The 22,653-nt window shown below is 41.2% G+C and overlaps 1 long non-coding RNA gene across 1 annotated transcript in view; it reads right to left on the bottom strand.

Annotated features, from left to right (window-relative positions):
- Positions 1-19,141, bottom strand: part of LOC116278278 (uncharacterized) — a 58,159-nt gene extending 39,018 nt beyond the window's left edge. Inside the window, exon 1 of the long non-coding RNA XR_004187664.2 lies at positions 18,949-19,141. This is a non-coding gene — a long non-coding RNA (uncharacterized lncRNA). The remainder of the gene's footprint in view (positions 1-18,948) is intronic.
- Positions 19,142-22,653: the final 3,512 nt, after the last annotated feature.

The raw sequence follows: 22,653 nt of genomic DNA, 5'->3' as shown, positions 1-22,653 counted from the left end.
AAATTTTTATGGAACCACAAAAGACCCTAAACAGCTAAAGCAATCTTGAGAAAGAAGAACAAAACTGGAGACATGACGTGCCCTGGTGTCAAACTATATTACAAAGTTACAATAATCAAAACAGTATAGTATTGGCATGAAAACAGACACATAGATGAATGGGACAGAATATGGAGCCCAGAAATAAACTCACACATACATGGTCAATTATTTACAACAAAGGAACCAAGAAGATACAACGGGAGAACAGTCTCTTTAATAAATGGTGCTGGGAAAACTGTATAGCCACATACAAAAGAATGGACCACTATTTTACACCATACACAAAAATTAACTCAAAATATACTGAAGACTAGAATGTAAAACCTGAAACTATAAAACTCCTAGAAGAAAACATAGAGGGTAAGCTCCTTGAAATTCCTCTGGCAATGTTTTTTTTTTTTAAATTTAACACCAAAAGCAAAGGCAACAAAACCAAAAATAAACAAATGGGACTGTACCAAACTAAAAAGTTTCTGCACAGCAAAAGAAACCATTAACAAAAGGGAAAAATAACCTACAAAATGGAAGAAATATTTGCAAATCATGTAACTGTGACAAGTGATTAATATTCAAAATAGACAGAGAACTTGTACAACTCAGTAGCATGAGAAAAGCCCGATTTTAAAATGGGCAGGAGATCTGAATAGACATTTTTCCAAAGAAGACACACACATGGCCAAAAGGAACGTGAAAAGGTGCCGAACATCACTAGTCACTGGAAATGCACATCGGAGCCACCATGAGCTAGCATCTCACCCCTGTTAGGCTGACCATCATCAAAAACACAGGCAGTGGGGCTGGGCCAGGAAGAGAGCCACGCCCGGAAGCTGTTCTTCAGGGGAGGGTTTGAGGAGCTGGCAGCAGCGGTCTCCCAGGAGGAATTCGAGACACCTTGCTGCTGCTGGGAAGAGTGCTTGGGGCGGCAGGGCCTCGGGTCTGACTCTGCCGCCCGGGATGCTCACTGCATCCCAGCTCCTCCTCTCCTGGCCCCTCTACCTGGACCCGCAGTTACTTCCCCCAGAACAGGGGAGTGAACTGCCCATCCGAGGGCCACGCGCTCTCTGAAACTTTCTGATATCATATACTGAATGAACTGAGTCCATCTTCTTATGTCATTCCTTTTGAAATCACATTTGTAAAAGCATACGTTTTCCATCGGAACCTGAGACTCATCTCTGCAATTCGTGACTACGCCAATTGCCACAAACATTTTAAGCACTTTAAAGAAACACACACGAATTATTCCTCAATTCAACAAAGAAGTATTAGAACTATGAGTTAGGTTCACTTCCCCATGTCTTTGTTGTACTCTAAACTTGCTAGGCTTTCAAAGACTTACCTGGTAAGGCAGGGCTTCTCGGTGGTGTAGTCCCAACGTGTCCCAGGAGTGTCGAGGTTTGACACCTTGCAGTTGGGGGTGGACAGATACAGCCTGTAACCTTCGCCTCCTGCAGTCAACCAAGGATGCCCTACAATTAAAAATCTATTTCTCTGTATGCCATGATGCGAAAATAGCTGGGAAATACTGCATGGAAGGAATACTTTTACCCTCACAAGACTTGAGGTTACTGGTTCAATTCCTGTCCGTAATAAAACTAAACATCCCACGTATGTTGACAATTTTTATCAGTCAGGAATTTGTGGCTAAGATGGGTAACTCTTCTTACACCACAGGTGGAAAGGTATTCCATCCCCTTTTATAGTCGACATGATAGCAGGGGGACTTCAAGCCATAGACGAAGTAAGTTTTTGCATACATTCCTCACACCCTGTGTTCCCGGGTTTGGCTCGCCCCTTTACCTGGGTGGGTAACTGCCGGCCCCTATACTAGGGCTCAGAGTCCTAGCTCACTGGCTTCACTCATGGTTTACGCTGGTCATCTTGACATAACATTAATAAAAACCCTTTCAATCTCAAAAATTCCTTGGTTAACAGAATAAATTAGCTGCTCATCCTAAGTATAACCAGGTTGCACCTGACTTCCTTCAACCACAAGCGTTTCTCTGTAGAGACTGGCATTTGGGCTGGGACGATTCTGCATTATGCAGGATTCTCCCTCCTTTTGCCGTTCTCCCACTCACTGTCATGGGAAGGCCACCTCAATACATCTCCAAAGGCCTCCTAGGGAAGCCGTAGACAAGTACTGGTCTCCTTCCAGCCTGAATACAGGCTGTATTCTTTTCACATTCTCCCTAACTGGCAGGCTCCGGCTCTTAGAAATGTTTTAATGGCATTAGCTCTTGCATACTTTTCCTATTTTGTCCAAGCCTCCAGTCACTTCTCTCAAGCAATTCAATAGCACCACCCCAGATGAAAACACTAACCATCTGATAAAAGCCAGCAAATAAAGAAATGTTTTCCACGAGTAGAGAAAGGAGCTATTCTCATTTTTTGCATTCACTTAAAGGGAACAACTGATCTCTCCGTGCATCTTCAGCTTATCCTCGGGGCCAGGACAGCCATGCCTCAGCTTCTGAGCCAATCGGCTGCCGATGGTGCACAGCTGTGTCCCTCTCTAGGCACTGCCTTCAGCTCCAGGGACCTGTCTTCCCCAAGGCAACACCACTTCTCACGGGGGAACAGCCTGGGCCAACAACTGGCTGTTGTAATGATACAAAGACCCAGTCCCCTTACCTCAGTTTGGGACAATTCAGAAGGGCCATCCCACCTCCAGTACACCCTGTGGGATCTGCTGAAGCCTCAGCTGCAAGCACCTCACGGTTCAATTGCTCTGCCCCACCTCCCCTCCTCACTTCCTTCCGGGGTATTTCCCATGAGTGCTCTCCAGTATACCCCCTGCAGGTGAGCAATCCCGGTCAACTGTCTGCAGATGAGTACTCCGTCTCAGAGGCTGTTTCCAGGGAGCCTAATCTAAAGCATCACTGTTAGTTTGACTGGGAAAAAGAGTTGCAAAAGAAGAGAAACCTAAGCCGTTCTACCTGTCTCCCCATTCCGCTGCCTACTACAGGCAGATCGGCCCTCTAGCCATCAGCCTAGGCTCTTTCACTCACTGCTGCATTCTTATTTTTCAAGGCTTCATCTGTCTGGGCATGTTTTACCCATCAGGATCTTTTCCTTCCTCTATACTGGGCTCAATCATCCTTTCTCCAAAGTTTACTCACTCAGGGTTGTTTCCACCAAAATGCTTGTGTGTGATGTGTATGTTTCTATTTTTCCAAAGTCCATCCCCCCTGTGGCATGTCTCAAGGCTCACTTCTTGCACCTCTTCTCTTAAATGTGTATGCTACCTTGGTGATCTCATTCAGTCTCAAGGTTATAAATACCTTCAATACGATGACGACTCCAGGATTTGTATCCCTAGCCGGAACTTCATCCATGAACTCCTTATCTGTAGATCCATCTGCCTCCTCAACATCTCTACTTGGAGGTCTAGCAATCTTCAGTAATTTACCGTGTCTAAAACTGAGCTCCATCATTACCCAATACCACCACTTCCCTGTCACGATCTAAAACATTCCCCCCCCCCCCCTTAGCCATTAATGGCCTCTCCATCCTTTCAGTTACTCAGGCCAAAAACTTTGTTTTTTGTTTGTTTGTTTTTTACTCAGGCCAAAAACTTTGAATTAACCCTTGACTCCTCCTTTCCTTTCATACTCACATCCACTCCATTAGCAAATTCTACCGGCGCTCCCTTAAAAACACATCTAGAATCTGCCCACTACTACCCATCTCTGCTTCCACTCCTCCCCATCTCTGCTTCATCTGGTCTCAGATGTCAAAATGACGCTGCTGAATCATTGCAATAGCTTTCAGCTGGTCTCCCAATTGCCACACTTTCCTCCCTCGTTCCAACCTCAACACAGGGTTATCCTGTTAAGGTATAATCAGATATGGTCAGTCCTTGCCTTAAAACCCACAATGGTTGCCCCTCCCAGAGTAAAAGCCAAAGTCCTTCCAGTGGCATACAAGGTTCTACACAACCTGACCTGAACCTCTCTGTCTCCATCCCTGCTCCCCTTTCTCCTCCTTAACTCTGCACACCACCCATCTTACTGCCACCTCACTGTTTCTCAGACACGCCAGCCAGCTCTGACCTCAAGGTCTCTGTGCTGGCTATTTTCTCTGCCCTATACGCTCAACTCCAGATGACTGTTTTGCTGGCTTTCTCACCTCCTTGAAGTCTTTCCTCAAAATACACTTTGTTGCAACAAATTTCTAGGCCGGAGATGGAGCCGCTCCTGCCTGGGGTGCCATGTCAGTAAACTGAAACGTAGATCACTTTGTGCCCCTGTGAATGCTCTGCTGGACCAGAAATGTGGTACATCCAGTCAGCCAACCCCTAGACGCCAAGCCAGCTCTGGGCTTGATGCTTATTTCCTTATTCTTTATCCTGTAAAAGCTTCCTGCCTTCTGTCCCATTCTGCAGTTCCCTGGGCTCTTGAGAATGAGACTGCCTGCTTCATGAATTGTTAAAGTTTGCTTGTATCACCTCAACTATCTTCCTTAATCATTTTTAACAACCTTCTCAGTCAAACCTATTCTAGCCACTATTAGAATTGCAACCCAAACACTGTCTTTCCCCGCTCTATCTCTCTGCATCACATTTATGACCAGCTGGCATCTTGTGATTCTTTACTTCTATATGTTGTGTATTATCTGTCTCCCTCAGCTGGAATCTTAAGTTTGTGAAGGATTTGCATCAGTTTTGTTCATTATGATGTCCCAGAGCACCTAGAACCCCTGGCACATAGAATGTGCTCCAAGTGAGGTAACGAACTCGGAAAGGGGACAAGGACACAGAAACGTGACATCTAAAGATGTCATATACTAGCTTGTCTTTTGCTGGGCATTTGTCACATTCTTGTTATGGAGTGGTGTTCAGAGCTTTAGGATGAAAGAGACAGGGAGGTGCCAGCAGAGAGTCAGAGACATGACTGCTTTGGAAATAAGAGCCTCAAAGAAATAAATAGGGGAGCTGGACTTTCACACCAAAGGAAACAAAACTAACTGGGGTGATTTAACATCTTATGTGGAAAAGGATGACCAGTTCTCTAGCTCTACTGAGGAGAGACCCCCTAAAAAAAGAGCTGAAATCGTAGCTTAAAGCATCTGGGATTATATACAGGGAAGAATTCAATAACAACCACCCTGGCTAAATACTAGGTGAGATGGATTCGTCTTCCTCTGGAAGTTTCTATAGGAGAACAGGTTTCCCTTCAGGTCTGGTCCTATCTGAGAGCCGTGTAGGCAGGGTAAAAGTTAAACCAAGAATGTAAATTGGCTTCATAACAAACCTTTCTTTCCTCTGACCCTCTGGCTTCTGTTTCACTATCTTGTTTGGCTGAATGTCTAAGCCTGGCCTTTGTCACATATGATAGGACATCCCACCCGAAGTCATAAAATAATTAGCACCCTATGGCACACTCTGGCATTTTTTCCCTCACACACAGGTCAATGTTTGGACCTTTAAATAATGTTACATTGTTTCTTAAATCTCTCGTCAACTCCCACCATGTTTCTTACTACCCTAAAACCATATAAAATACCCCGATGTAGTTATACAGAACCTGATTCACTTATATACGTGCTACATATAAAACTCAGTTAAACATTAACTGTAAAGTAGGTGTCTAATTGTTTATTTTAAGGGACTTTTCAAACTCTAAAAGCACAACAGTCTAAAAGATATTATCAATATTCATAAAATCCGCATTTACTGGGTTTCTGCTTCAGGCCAGGCACTTAGGATGTGAAGTTAAAAGGCGGTTGGTGTGCGCCCTCTTGGACCTAAGTCAGCTAGAGGAGCCAGGGGAGAAATAATTGCCATAGGTCATGATAAAAGGCTCACACAAGCTAAAGTGCTGGCACAGGGAGGGTGTACCAAGCAAACAGGGGGAATCAGGCAACAGTTCATACAGAAGATCCCTACAATGGATCAAATAATCACATTTGCAAGCACTAAGCTAATATCCTTTCATGTGTTTGGTTTGGAAAAGACCTTTTCAATTAATTTGATTTTCAGAGTAAATTAATGTTCCCTGCAGTGTATGATGGTCATGAAAGGATCCTGTATGGAACTGGCAGCCAGATGTCTAATAGAGTAACATGCAGTCCAAGGATTATAATTGCCAATTAAAAATTCCATATTTCTGGTCACATTTAGCAAAGATTATTTAACAGACAGGCATCACTACAAGCAGCTTGAATCCACCAACGACCCCATTTGAATACCAACCGAAAAGAGCACTGCCGTACAACAAAACACACACAGTAGGTCCTAATTAATTTCTGGTTTGATTTCATCCTTACATAAATAAATCAACAAATTAAACACATAATGTATTCATGTGTTTGACAGAGTTGTATGACCCCCCCCTTTTATCGAAAAGGCAGTGTATTTGGAGCTTTCTATTAAACATAGCAGATTTCCAAACTAAAAAAATTAAGCACAGAAGAAATGAAAGATTCATATTAATAGCAAGAATTGTTATGCTAATTGTGAGTTATTTGTGCTCTGTACTGTTTTTCGCTTTCTACTGAATAGTCATTATCTTACTCCATGTTTCCCTTTCAAATCATCTGGAAAACAAATGAAGAAGCTGAATAAGGAGATATGCTTCGACATCTGCATTCCAAAGTGTCAAATTAAAGTGACCATGTACATCCTGCCCGGCTCAAAAACAAGCAGAGTTAGAAAAGTTTCCTTGGAAGATGACACAGTCAGGAGAAGCTAGGTTGGGGCTGAAATAACAAACAGACCCCACAATCTCAGTTGCTAAAGTCAACAAAGGTTTATTTCTAGTCCACATCACAGATCAGGGACCAGGCTCACTCCATCTTGCAACTTCACCATTTCAGAAATCTCTGAGTCCAGCCACATGAAGCAGAGAATGAGAATATGTAGAAGGCACATTTCTGAAAGACAGATCATTTCTATTCCTATTTCCATCAGCTAGAATTCAGTCACAATTTCCCCACCTAACTGGAAGGAAGGCTAAGAAAGAGTTTTCCTGGGTCCCTGGGAAAAGGAAATGTATTGGCAAACATCTAGCCAGTGTTTGACACAGAGGGAAAGAATCTAAAACACACTTTTTTATTCAAGCTGTATTACATATTATAATGAGGTTCTCAAGTCAACCCACCCCAAATGCAAGTGAAACACATTACTAATAGAGTAAGACCTCAGTGACTTAAGTGTCACCTCTCTGGCCATCTTGTTTACCAGGGCCAAGATTTGAAAACTCACTAATAGTCATAATAGAGATTCTGCAATCTACACACCCATTCATTCTTCATTCAGCAAACATTAACTGTGTCTACTTATGGTAAGTACTATTCTAGGCACTAAAAAAAAATCAAAGATTAAGATCTAGATATTGCTCTCAGTAGCAGTGATAAGACTAACTCTTGTCAGACCAAGATAAGAAGCAGGGTGTTCTCAGGAACTACAGATAAATCAGTGTGGCTGAAACAGAGTGGGCAAGACAGGTGCAGCAAGGCCCAAGGGCCAAGGCCCTGTGTGCCACTCCGACGACAATTTAGATTTTAAGAAGGAATCTATCGATGGAATTTAAGCACAGAAGTAACACAACCAGATGAGTACTTCTGGAAGGCCAGACTGCCTACTGCATAGAAGATGGACTAGCAGGACCTGGAGAGAGGGCTGCAGCCGCTAACACAGCCACCACTCTTTTGTCATCAAGAACTTCCTATTGCAGACACCTTGACTTAAATGTTTTGGCATGGGGTAATTTTGAGGCAGTATAAAATGCACATCATTACACATACTCTTTCCATTTTCAAAAGGAAAACTGCTTCGTTGTTTTTTCCTCCTCGTTATATGCTCATTGTGAAATATTTAGACAATACAAGGAAGTATCAAGGAAAAGCAAAAATCGCCCATAATCCACTGTCTGATGAAAATCGCTATTAACATATTCAGTGTATACATTTCCATAACTTTCCACATGCATACTTTTTCTAATAGAAATATGATACCATAAACGCAAGTGTAACCTGCTTCCTTTCTTTAGCAATACATTCTGAACATTTTCCCAAAGCAGTAAATATAGTTTGGTATCATACTTTTTAACAGCTATAGAGTATTCCACTGACTGACTGTTCCATGAGACAGTGTAGGGCAGTGGCCATGAGTGTAAGCTCTACATTTAAATTGACCACATTCTGATCCTGGCTCTTAGCCAAGGGTGAGCAAACTTTTTCAGTAAAGGGCCAAAAAAATATTTTAGGCTTTGAGGGCTGCATTAGGGTTCTCCAGAGAAACAGAACCAACAGGATATACAGATATAGAGATATTGATCTCTCTATATAGATTCTGATATAGATAGATCTATATCTCTGCATCTGTATTTAGCTAAGTCTAGATATAGATACTTATAACTATATTTCTATAGATATCTGTATCATCTATCTACCTACCTACCTACCTATCTGTGAGAGAGAGTATTTTAAAGAATTGGCTCAAACAATTATGAAGACTGGCAAGTTTACAATCTTTAGGGTGGGTCAGCAGGCCAGAGACCCAGAGAAGAATTTCAGTTCAAGTCTGAAGGCAGTCTGCTGGCAGAATTCCCTCTTAATCCAGGGATGTCGATCTTCCGTGAACTGACTGGATGAGACCTACTCATACTATGGAGGGTGATCTGCTTTACTAAAGTCTACTGATTTAAATAGAAATTTCATCTATAACATACCTTCACAGAAATATCTAGAAAATTGACCAAATATCTGGGTTCTGTGGCCTAGTCAAGTTGACACATACAATTAACCATTACATAAGCCCTATAATCTCTGTTGCCAACTACTCAACTCTGTTACTGTTATGTGACAGCAGACAAATCCAGTTATGCACACAAATGAGTATGGCTGTGTTCCAATAAGACTTTATTTACAAAAACAGGTGGCAGGCTGGATTTGGTCCATGGGCTATAGTTTGTTGACTCCTTCTCTTAGCCGCTTTCTAGCTGTGCGGCTTTGAATAGGTAATTTAAATTCTTTAAACTTCAGTTTTCTCAAAGGAACCCTCCTACATTGCTGGTGGGAATGTAGTTTGGTGCAGCCATTATGGAAAACAGTATGGAGATTCCTCAAAAAACTAAACATAGACTTAGCATATGATCCAGCAATCCCACTTTTGGGTATATATCCAGAGGGAACTTTAATTCGAAAACTGACATGCACCCCAATGTTCATAGCAGCACTATATACAATAGCCAAGACATGGAAGCAACCTAAATGTCCATCAACATATGACTGGATAAAGAAGTTGTGGTACATTTATACAATGGAATACTACTTAGCCATAAAAAGAATAAAATAATGCCATTTGCAGCAACACGGATGGACCTAGCAATTGTCATTCTAAGTGAACTAAGCCAAAAAGAGAAAGAAAAATGCCATATGATATCTCATATATGGAATCTAAAAGAAAAAAGGACACTATGAACTCATCTACAAAACAGAAACAGACTCACAGACATAGTAAACAACCTTATAATTACCAGGAAAGAGGGTAGGAAGGGATAAATTTGGGAGTTTGAGATTTACAAATGTTAGCCACTATATATAAAAATAGATTTTAAAAGTTTCTTCTGTATAGCACAGAGAACTATATTCAATATCTTGTAGTAACCTTTAATGAGAAAGAATATAAAAATGAATATACATATGCATATGCATGACTAGGACATTGTGCAGTACACCAGAAACTGACATATTATAATTGACTGCACTTCAATAAATACAAAAACAAAACAAAAACAAATACAAACCAATACAATATTCGGCCAAAAAAAAAAAAACCTCACTTTTCTCATCTGTGAGAAATGGGAACGATAATAGTTTTGAATTAAAAGTGTTAAGGTGAGAATCAAAAGCGATGCTATTTGTAGAATGCCTGGCACAATATCAGGTACATGGTAAGTGTGCAGTAAATCTTCCCCTCGTTATTATTAGTTATCCATTATCTGCTGACAGAATTATTTTAAACACATTTATTAAGGTTTTGCAGCAAAGTGTGTTACAGCTCAGTGTTACAGCTCAGTTGTGACAGCAACCTGGATCCTGACGAGAGATCAAACAGCACTCAGAGGGTTAGAGAACTCAGGTTTATTATGCTGGCGGGCCCAGAGAAGTTAACACTCCAAGCTCTGGACCCCATCTGTAGGTTTACACAGGCTTTTATAGGCTGCTAGTCTAGACTTTGCAACATCATATGCAAATAAGGTGTAAGAAAGTTGACTAATTAGGAATGAGCTTTGTAGAAATGGACCAATCAGGAGTGATACAAATGGACCAATTGGGAGTGAGCTCCATGCAAATGAGGCACTACAAATGGACCAATAAGGAGTTAGCTCAGGGAACCAATAGAATCTTAGGAGTAAGTTTCACTTTCCTAGAAGCAAGCTGTTGTACAGAAGCAAAAAGCGAGATAATGCCGCCAGGCCAGGGAACCAGATGGTGCTGGCAGGAAAGTAGTGGCCCTGTGTGGGGGTATTGCCAGTCTTTTCATGGGGCTTCCCACCTCAAAGGTATAACCGACATATAATAAACTGCATATATTTAAAGTGTATAATTCAAAAAGCCTTAATATATCTATACACTCATGAAATCAGCACCACAATCAAAGACAGTAAATATGCTCATCACCCCAAAAGTTTCATCCTGGCCATTTGTAACCCTGCCCTCCTATCCCTTCTACCCCTCCCAGCCCCCACTCCCACTTCCATGCAACCACTCATCGTTTTTACATCACTATCTTACTAACAAAATTTTGATTGTCTGAACACTTGCACTATTAGAAATGACAGTCATTCACACCCATGGACATATCTCTGCATATGTGTTCAACTGCTTCCTTAGAATAAAATGCCACAAGTAGGATCACTCATTTGTAGATGATGTTCACTTGATATTGTTATACATGTAGACAAACTGCCTTTCAGAAAGGCACCAATTTGCAGTGACTGTTTCTCCCTACCTATTTTCAATTGTTCTATTGACAGTGTGTCTGTATGCACCCAAGGAAATTCTGTGTGCTTAAGCTAGGAGTGTGAGTGTGGGTTCACACTTGAAGTATCTTAGAGATAGACAAGCAGCCCAATCGAGAATCAATGCCTTCAGAGGTGGTGATTTAGAACTTTAATAATGAAAAGAGATGTTTTTAGTGGTGAGATGATTGGTGTTCTAGCTGGGAATGCTGTACAGGCTCCACCGCCCCTTAGGGAACAAGGTATAAAATTCCAGCCTGGGTGCCTAACTCCACTGAAGCAGCATTCCAGCTCTACAGTCTTGCTGCTTCTGCCTGATCCTGATTCATCTCCAAAACCAGCCACTCACATTTTCAGGAACAGAGGAGCATCTACCACAGAATAAGCCTTTCATCCTCTTTTGTACTTGCTTGCTAATAAATGTTTGTACGTTTGAGAGAATTTGGTAAATTTGGTTTAATATTTAACTTCATAATAATAAACCAGCCACTAGCAAGGTTGGGAGGACAGGTACATACAGCCACCACCCAGCTTTAATATGTTCACTAAAGGACCTTGACATTTGCTGGATTGCAAAATTAGCTTGAGTCTGTTTGCAACATTCTTCTTATGCCTCATTGTTTTCACTTGTATTTTTTATTAATAGTTCAGTTAAGGATATTTTCATATGGCTGTTGACTATTTGTATTCTTCTTTTGTGAATTACTTGTACATATCTTCTTTGACATTAAAATTTTTCTTACTGGTTTATAAGAGATCTTATATTTAAGACATTAGTCTTCTATCATATGAGTTGCAAATGTTTTCCCATTTGTCAAATGTTTTAACATTGTTTATGGTGGGCTTTTTTTCAAGTAGTAAAGGTTATCAATATATTTCTTTACAGTTTCTAGCTTTGGTGTCATGCATAGAAACTTCTCTTGCAGAATTATATACATAATCACCTAAATTTTCTTCTAAGGGTAAGAATGACTGTTTTACACATTCCTTGGAAAACACATCTAACAGCTGAAAGTTTAATGGTTTATAAAAGGTACTCAGTGGTTTAAAATTGCCTTCCTGATGGGCTGATAAAGTAGTGAAAATACTTTTTGGTGTAATTTCTGAAATCTGGCCTTCATGTTTTACAATCTCTCTCTCATCCTTCTGAATAACTAATTCAAAATAGAAGGGGGGCGGGAATTTGTAAACCATGAGAGGCAGGGGACACAATAATACAGACATAGAAGCCTAACCTTCACCAATGAGACACTATGCCAGACTTTGAATCCAAAGCTGGTGACCCTTTCACCAAGTACAGGATTGTAAAATAAAAAAACAAGTAGAAAGGAAATAAAATTTTTAAATGAAAAATAAATAAATAAAAAGAAGTTGGTGATCCAAAGAAGCAGGCACTGCTTGAGTTACTGGGACATGGGCAGTAGCAGACATTCTGTTTCCAGAAGCATCAACGGCAAGTTCCTAGCAGTTGTGTCCAGTGCCCAGCATCACTGATGTGATCAGAGTGGCCATCCCAAGGAATAGTGTCAGCACTGTCTCCACTAGAGCAGTTCTGCTGGGAGACTGCAGCCCCGCTGCAGAGCATGTGAACTTTCTCATCTCTTATCTAACGTAAACTAACAAGAGAGGTTTTGTTGTTTGCAACTAAGAAACCTGAATGATACAGAAACAGGACCAGGAATGGCTATAGAAAATACAACCTCAGTGTAATAGGTGTCTGGGTTGGTTTTGCTGGACTAGAGAGCCTGAAGGCAGTGACATGTGCCCCAGCATCAGCCCCTCTCCTATATAGTAGTTCTTATTGTACACTGAGGGCAGAAAAAGCTAGATTGTATCTACCAAGCCATACCTCCTATCCCCCAAACCGACCCACTCACAAATGGTCAAATATTGTGAAACTCTTATCAGTTACACATAAGTGGAGAGGAGAACCATTCTGTTTTTACTGAAGCTGCAGCAGTAGCCAGAATAGCAGGAATCAAATTTCCATGTAGCCAGCTTTTTAAAAAAATTGACCTCTGTGGTGACATTATGCATTCGAATATTCTATACATACCTGTAACTGACTCAGTGTTTGCCCCCCCCCCCCCGTCACTGAAGCATTCTTTTGCCAGAGATCCTGGAGGACACCGGGGCTATCTGTACCCAGTGAGCTGGGATTCTAATATAAAACTTGCTAAAACATGCAATTAGACACATAATTAAGACATCTGGTTACCTTGTGTTGAAAATATGACTGATTCTTCTAGCCTAAAAGTATTCATTTAAATATGGTGTGTACCAAGGTATAATTTCTTTGCACAAAAATCATAATCCATTCTTCAAAGACAGTAAATGAAAGCGTATGAAAAATATGTGGAAAAATAATGGCCTTGCCTCAACAAGCAGATCTTTACATCAAGCTGCTAATGATAACATACATTAGATGCTGGAAGAGCTCATGAGATTGTTTTCTAATGGAGACTGTGTTTAGCTCATCCCACCTCTAGGAAATTGACTTAAGGGTGAGGTAATTCTTTAGGTAAACAATTTAGGAAGTCTATCCAAATTGCTCAAAGTGCTTTGCAGACATGAGCTAATTCAGCCTTGTAAATAAGTTTGTATAATTGGATTCATTTCCACCATTTCCTTTGAAACTGTTTCATGGGTGGCAGTTTGTTGGGGAAAAGGTATCTGCGAATAACACAGGGGCATTCCCAACCTCAGGGCATCTTTGGGGGTCCTAAGATGATCCTCGAATTTTGAGGCCAGACTTCCTGGTTATATCATAACACCTTCCTGTCTCCCCGTCTCCTGGGGCTTCAAAATGAGGAAACAGCTGTGGAGAAAACACCGCAAGGGAAAGGAGCCTTGTAATTGTTGTGTTTCTTTTAAAAACATCCTGAGACCACACAAACTTCGGCTCTTTTAGCCATAACCTCTGAACTTCAGAGCTCCTGCATAACAATAGTTCAGTTCAATGGGGATGGTCACTTGGCTGTGTGCAACTGCTCCCAATCTATTCTCCTAGCATTCCACTTTGAGATGACTCATACCCCCTCTGGTAGGGGCTCCGGGTCAGCCCAGATGCCCCCTTCAGGACCGACGGATATATCCTCCCAGTTGCCGGCAGTGTCCACCGGTGTTGGCTCACTGCTCAGCCCCTCTCTGGAAATTACTCTCAGTTAAAAGTTGCTGTCTCATCCAAAGCAATGCCCCCTACCCGGGTGCAGCCCAAATTCAACCACTGGCCAATGAGGGGCAGATACGAGGTCCCCATTCTCTCACCCCAATTTAAGACAACCCTAAAGGGCCACCCCAGCTCTAGAGCTTCCCACAGGGTCGGCAGAGGGCTCTGCGTCACAGTCCAACTTCTCCCTCTATCTGGGCCTGCAGCCTTCAGTTCCCCACAGGTGTATCTCTCTAGAGGACTCCTCCACACACTCCTGTGCACCGCTCCTGTTTCCAGGGAACCCTACCTAACACACACCCATTTTAGGCTGCATTTGGAAGAGTCAGAAAGTTAATTTTGCAGGTTTACCTAATTTAATCCTTTAAAAATGTTATCACCTGTAATCAAGTCATCTCTGAGCAAAGTACTGACTAGCCTTGACCTTTGACTCATTATAGGAGACAGGGCTTCATGCCAAAAAGAGGCTTAGTCAGAGTTAGTAATTATCTAACTACAGCAAGGCCAGTAGGTTTAGAGTAGGACGCAAAAGGGTAGTTCATATATTAATTCCTCTGGGAATTAATGTCAAATGAGACTTGAAGAAAGAAGAAAGGAAAAAAAATAAAATAGATTGATAGATCAACAAATACACATTAAGCACCTACATTTTAAGCAATGGGGAACTAACAAAGAGGAAAAAACAATACGGCCCCTCTCTGGTGGAATTTACAGTCTAGCTGGGGGAGATAAAACACTATTAAAGACGGTGTGGTAGGTTGTAATGGAGGAAATATAGAGTACCATGACAGTACATAGCAAGAACACATAACTCTGTCAAGTATAGGGTTGGGACAGGAAAGAGAAGAAGTGCCTATATGGAACAAAATAAACAAGTAATGGACAGAGGAAAAGAGGACATTAAGGAAGCTAATCCAAGGAAATAATTTACAAGGCAAAAGAAGGAATTTGCAGGAAGACATCCTATTTATAATGCTGAAACATTATAAATATTATAAACATTATATTGAAGACAACCCAAATGCTCAACAATAGGGGAATAATAATAGAATATTATGAAGTAGTTCAAATAAAAATGATTACATTCACATGTGGAAATGTGATGTGAAATAATATGAAATGAGTAAAGCAGAAATGGTATGCGTTCACTGGGCTAGAACTATATGAAAATACGTGTCTTTATAAACAATAACCAGAAAACTCCATGTACCAGAGGAACAAGGATTTAATATCTTGTGTTTCCTTTTTCCTCATCCCCCTTCGTTGATTATGTCACCTTTCTGGTCTGATTTTCTTAATGTCTTTTTTTCCCTGTTATGAAAGCATTATATATATAAGTATCTGTCTGGAAATATTTTTTTAATATTTCTGAAATACTCAAAAGTTACTGCTCCTTACTACAATAGGAAACATGGCAATATTACCCTGGGGAAAGATCAGCATCTTAGACTTTGTGGATTTTTTACTTGAAGGAAGTTTAACATTTTGAAATGACGTTACGGATATAAACAAGAAAGTTACACCCTTTTGGGAAGGTATTCTTGACAATATATATCATGGCTTTTTTTTTAAGTGCATACCCTTTGATTCATTAATTCCAATTCTAACGTATATCTAATGCTGTGGTGGTGTCTAACAGCTGGATCTCTGGAGGAAAAGCCTTGAATTTGTAGTGTTTGCCAATTTCCATGATATAGATACTCTGGTCACAGCCAATTCCAAGTTACCAATGTGACATCAAGAGATATGAAAACATATGTCCACACAAAGACTAGTACAAAAATGTTCATAATAGCCAAAAAGTAGAAACAGTCCAAGTATCTATCAACCAATGAATGGATAAAAAAACTTGTGATATATCTAATCCAACAGAATAGAATAGATATATCCATACAATAGAATACTACTCAGCAATAAAAAGGAATGAATTTTGGTACATGCAACGATATGGATGCATGTCAAAACAATCATACTGAACAAAAGAAACAGAAAAGCATATACTGTATGATGCCATTTACGTACAATTCTAGAAAGTGCAAATTATTTTAACAGAAAAGTGGTCAGAGGCTGCTTAGGGATGAGGAGGAGCCAGAGGGAGGGATTATAAAAGGGCAGGAGAAAACTTTTGGAAGCGATGGCTATGTTCAATCTTGACTGTGGTGAGTTTCATGGGTATATACATATGTCAAAATTCATCAAATAGTACACTTTAAATATATATAGTTTATTATATATCAATTATACCACAACAAAACTCATTTAAAAGAAAAACAAACAAAAAAAGGCTAATCGGTATCTCCTGTGCTCCTAGCCCCCTCAAACTTCCCCTGTACTTCACCTGACTTCCAAAGGCTAACAGCCACATCTTGCTCAGAAGCCTGCCTCAGGCTGCCAGCACCCACACTGTCCTATAAACTGGATGGAAGCGCCTAGGAGCTAACACTTCCCCACCTCCTGCCCTTCTGCCTCCACTCCCGTGGGCAGCCTTTAATGACTGACAGGTGCAGGGGCATAAATGCCCAGCTCCCTTTCCTCTTGGCTGGGCCCATTCTCAGGTAAATTGTTAATACTGGTGGGATTAAGTTTCAGTTGCTCCTGATGGTAGCTGGTCTAATAATAAACCCACTGTGGGCTGTCTTTCCTTCCCTATGTCATTTCTCCACTCCCCAACCCGTGTCCATGCACCCAAATAAACTACGTGTACTCCAATCCTTGTGCCAACGTCAGCTTCTAGGGGAGCCCAATTCAGACAGGGTCAAAGCTCTGGTGAAGATTTTCCCCAAGAAACTGGAAGAAAAGATTGATTTGAGTATCTGAGTTCTAAGGCACTGTCTCTCAGGTCCCTTTGCATTCAAGTACAGTTTCTAAAGCTAATATCTGGCACAAAGACATGGATGGGTAATAAAAAGCAAAGCATGAAAGGCAGGTCAGCATGATCCCACCCACATTATTGGAAGACAATACTGGAAGAGATGGAGGAATTACAAGAAGAGGAACCATTGGTTTAAAAGACCAAGGTATTTGTGTAGATTGGATTTGGGAGAAAAAATACTTGGCTTTCCAGTTCCTTCTCCCCTTACCAATATCTGAAGCTAACATTTGTTCTTACAAGGTACCTCATCTCAGCCAGAAACTGTTCCATGCGCTGGGAACATGGCATTGAAGAAGACAAATAACATCTTTGCTTTCAGAGAACACACACTCTTACAAGGGGAGACAGACAATAAACTTCATAAATAAACATAAAAATATCAGGGAGTAATCAATTATTCACAGAGAATTAAAATTGGGTGAGATGAGGGTGAGGACTGATGGTGTGGCTGCTTTAGATTTGATAGTGTAGTAGATTAATTGTTCCACAAATATCTCCCTCTGTGGGAAGAGGACCTTCCCTCCCCACTGATGCTGGCCATGTGGACTGATTTGGACAATGGGGAGAAGGGCAGTGTGTGAGTGCAGAGTTTGGGCCTTAGACCCTTGAGAACTTTTGTTTGCTTATCTCGGAGGCAATGTGGACCCTAGACTGAGATGCAGAGTAGGACTGCCCCAATCATCTCATGGGCCTGTGGATGTGAGATTAATCCTTGTTCTTTTAAGCCACTGAACTCTGAGGTTGTTTTTTTATGAAACATCATTATAGCAGCAGCTGACTGATCCCCATAGTCGACGAAGTATCTCTGAGGAGGTGATATTTAAGCTGAGATCTGAATGATAAGAAGACAGTCCCGTGATGATCATTCCAGGCAAAGAGACCTTCTAACACGCATAAAAAGATGTGCAAAGGTGGGAACTGGCTTGGCATGTCCAGGGAACTGAAAGACAACCTGTGAGGCTGGATGAGGTGAGGGGCTGAGCGGGAGAGAGGTATGAAATGAGACTGAAGGGGAATCAAGCAAAGGCCAGCATGTAGAGGCTTCTGCAAACTTGAATAAGGAGTCTGCTTTTCATTCTAAGTACAGCAGAAAAGCCCTGGAGAATGTAAGCAATGTAGTAACACAATCCCATTGATTTTTTTTTTAATTTTTTTCTCTGTGATTTATCATAACATTTTGTGTATATTTCCCTGTGCTATACAGTGTAATCTTGTTTATCTATTCTACAATTTTGAAATCCCAGTCTATCCCTTCCCACCCTCTGCCCCCCTGGTAACCACAAGTCTGTATTCTCTGTCCATGAGTCTATTTCTGTCCTGTATTTATGCTTTGTTTTTGTTTGTTTTTGTTTTTTAGATTTCACATATGAGCGATCTCATATGGTATTTTTCTTTCTCTTTCTGGCTTACTTCACTTAGAATGACATTCTCTAGGAGCATCCATGTTGCTGCAAATGGCATTATGTTGTCGGTTTTTATGGCTGAGTAGTATTCTATTGTATAAATATACCACCTCTTCTTTACCCAGTCACCTGTTGATGGACATTTAGGTTGTTTCCATGTTTTGGCTATTGTAAATAGTGCTGCTATGAACATTGGGGTGCAGGTGTCATCCTGAAGCCATTGATTTTTAAAAGATCACTCTGGCTGCTATGTAGAGAATAGGTTAAATGAGGGACACACATACTCTTCTGCTAACCCAGGATGCAGTCTCAGAATCTTTCTCAACCCAGAGTTCCTGAACTACTTAACAGAGTTAACATCTAGATGACAACTTCAATTTAGGTGGCGATAGACACCTAGTTAAAATCCATACAAAGTAAGCTTAGGTACTATTTCGTTCATATGTAACAAACCACCCCAAAACCCAATGACATAAAGCAACAATCACTCACGTGTTCACAATTCTGCAATGTGGGCGGGGCTTGATGGGGACGGCTCATCTCTGTTTCGTGTGGAATCAGCTGAGGAGGCTCCACTGAGGACTGGAAGATCTGTTTCTAAGACGGCCTCATTCACGTAGCTCGCAACTCGAGGCTAGTTGTTTTCTTCCATGTAGGACTCTCCACGTGGCCTGCTTGGACTTCCTCACAGCTTGGTGGCTGGGTTGTAAGAGCAAGCATTCCAAGAGAACAAGCCCCAATGTGCAAGTGATTATCAAGCGTCCGCTTGCATCATACTTGCTAATTCCCTATTCACCAAAGCTAGTCACATGGCCAAGCCCAGCCTCAAAGTGGGAGGGGACTACACAGGGCATGAATACTGGGAGGTATAACCTGTTGGGGGTTAACGATGTAACAAAACAAAAGCCAGACCAAACCAAACTTGAAGTGAACTTTTTTAAAGAAACCACTGATTTTAAAAGACTTGCTTCAATACACAAGGGAAAGAAGGTCTGTGTACTCACAACAGGTTCATTTCTCAAACTCACTTACTTTTAAATAACTACATAGGCTTCTTTTTAGTACCTATGACATCCACCTTTTAAAAATGCACTTCATTCATAGTTACATAAAATGTAAAATACTTAACATGATATACATGAATAACATGTCATAACAGTGACTGTTTATTTTCAAAAATTAGGAAGCATGTGGAACCCAAAAAAAAAAAGAAGGAAAAAAGACAATCCTTAACAGCATTCCAAGGCAGAATATCACATAATGCTCGGATTTTTCCTTCTTTCCTCATGCATATTTCACAGTTCAGTCAGTGTAGACTAGATACCAACCCAATGTCACTTCAAGCTTGTAATGTGATACTCTGTGGCATTAAAAGGGGACATATTTGTCACTCTTCCTTCCCCTCTGTCCTCTTTCCGCACATCCGCCTCTGCAGTCCCCACAGCCTTGCCTGTGTCTGATGCAGCTCTGTTCACCTGCCAGAACCATGCTGACACACTGAAGATGAACAGCAGGTAGTCATGCCATTTTCAGCACCTGAATGACCAGGGGTTTGGCTTTAATCTTTCAGGGCATCGTGTATTTCTATTGACTCTAAGTAGACAAAGAGGGAGATTTTCCGTAATTGTGCCCTGCCACTATTGTGACCACGAGCTGTTAACAGGAGATAAGCTAAGCAAAGGCTGGCCAACCCCACGCGGTGATACGCACCCCACTGTAGCTCTTACATCCTCCCTGGGAAAAGGCAAAGTTGGGACATTTAGGATTGATTTCCTCTGAATCAACTGACCGCAGAAGAAGACATAGTTCTTCAATATCCCTGAGGAAACTGAGTAAGAATACCTGGTGAAAACATAAGTTAGATCAGGGGGCCTGTAAGTCTGACACCTTGAATTAATTTTGCTATTTTTTTAATCAAAGCATAACTTACATACTATAAAAGCACAGATTTTACATATACAACCTGATGAGCTTTGACACCATTGTAACTACCATCCCAAGCAAGTTATGAATATTTCCATCATCCTAGAAATTTCCCTTCTTCCCTTTCTAGTCAATCCCCTTGCCAGAGGCAACTGCTTTCTGACTTTTCTGGCCATAGCTTAATCTGGCCAGTTATTGAACTTCATGTAAGTGGAAATATACAGTATTTTGTGTGCGTCTTAGGCGTCTTTCACTCAACGCAGTATCTTTGAGATTCATACATGTTGTTGAGAATATCAGTGACTCAGTCCTTTTTTATTGTTGAGTATTAATTATATGAATATACAATTTATTTATCCATTTACCTGTTGACGGGCATTCGGGTTATTTCCAGTGTGGCTACTATGAATGAAGGTGCCACGACCATTCTTTTATAGTTCTTTTGGTGTATACATGTTCTATATCACCTGCCACGTTAGGAATAGAATTTCTGGGTCATAGGATAGGTCCACATTTAATTTTATAAGAAATCACCATACTGTTTTCCGAAGTGGTTATACCATTTTATATCTTCATTCCACGTTCACTAAAACTTGCCATTGTCTTTTAGCCAGTCTAAAGGTACAATGGCATCTCACTGATGATACACTGAATGAGAACTTTCAAAATTGAAGGAGCCTGGAAGTTGGAATTGAAGTACAACGTCAGCCCAGACCCTTCCCATTCAACTCGGATGTGGGTCCAGATCTGCAGCCACAACTCAACTGCTGCTCACTCTGGGTCAGCATGGACTTGACAATCCATAAACAAAGGGCTTGATGGAAAGTTCACATCGTACCATATTCAGTAGAACTGAGACACCTTCCATCTTGAACTCACTCTTCTCCCCCCAAATCTTGATGCACATATTCAATCAAATATATGACCCATAACTGATAAATACCCAGAGAGAACCAGACTGAAATCTCTATTTCAGAATATTACCTATAACACCAAAAAACATTCAGATTCACAGCTGAAATTAAACCCATGGGTTTATTACCACAGGAAAGGCTAAAGGCTAAGTTGGAAAGCCCAGAAGATTATGATCCTTAAACTACAGTCATTCACCTCATAACTTTAACCAAGTTTCTATCCCAGCCAGGGTTCTTGAGTCCTCAGCTATAAAATAGTTGTGTCAAACCCGAGAATCAGAGGTATTTGATGACAATTGATTAAGTGTGAAAAAAAATCCGAACTTCCTTGGAAAAGATTTCCTACAAAATACAAGATTAAAAAAAAAATTACAACTATGCTTTAATTTACATTTAAAGAAAAGGGAAAAAAATCAAAGGTGAAAGCCTACTGTTTTGTTCTTTTCTCTGTTTCCTAGTTTGTCCTTTTTGTCCTCTTACTTCTGGATACCACAGCTAATCATAAATAATGCCCATTGACTAACCTTCTTTACTTCGCCCACGGGGTGACACAGAACAACTCTGTTTAGGGTAACACCTCCTTTGCAGTCTATATCCTCAAGCTTCCTGGAGTTAAATAATAAATAATGGAAAAGAGACAGCATGAAAGAAATGAAGAGGTGGAGAAAGAGGAGCAGTGCTCTTTCTACAGCTGAAATTTGACAAGCTTTAGTAACCAGAGCTGCTGCGTGCAGCACGCTGGGAAGAGAGGAGCCTCACTTTGGGGATGTAGCTGTCCTAGCACATCATGAAAGCCTTCCTCAGCTGAGCAGGTGATGCTAAGGAGCACAGCCCACTCACCGAACGGGCCTCCCTGCGCACACATGCACAGTCACGATCTACCAGCCACCTAGCCCCGGAATTCACTATACTTCCACGCTACAAACTGTGAAAGATACGGGCACGATGGCTATATGCCAGTGACCTCTGTGCTCGAGAATGTAGGAAATATAACTAGGGAGACCACTCGGAGTGTTCTGCCAATACTTGCAGCCTCCCCTTCCCAGGCACATGGAGAGGTGGCCTTTCTCTGTCCTCTCTGAAGTCAGAGCATGAAATTTCCTTTGGCCAATGAAATGTAAGCAGAGGTGGCATACGTCCTTTCTCGGTGGAAGCTTTAAGAGCCAATGTGCAATTTGCCATGTTTCTGTCCCACTGCTCCGGTGATCATGGAAGTGTATGTTGAGATGAGGCCTCTGTCAGTTTGGATCCCTGCGTGGCAATAATGAACAGGGCCTTTTATCAATGCACAATAGACATCTACTATAAGCAAGACCCTGTGCTTTTGTGACCCCGAGAGTAGGTACCTCCTTCAATTTTG

Source organism: Vicugna pacos, chromosome X, assembly GCF_048564905.1.
Source record: "Vicugna pacos chromosome X, VicPac4, whole genome shotgun sequence".
Classification (NCBI taxonomy): domain Eukaryota; kingdom Metazoa; phylum Chordata; class Mammalia; order Artiodactyla; family Camelidae; genus Vicugna; species Vicugna pacos.
This window is presented reverse-complemented; position numbering and strand designations above follow the sequence as displayed.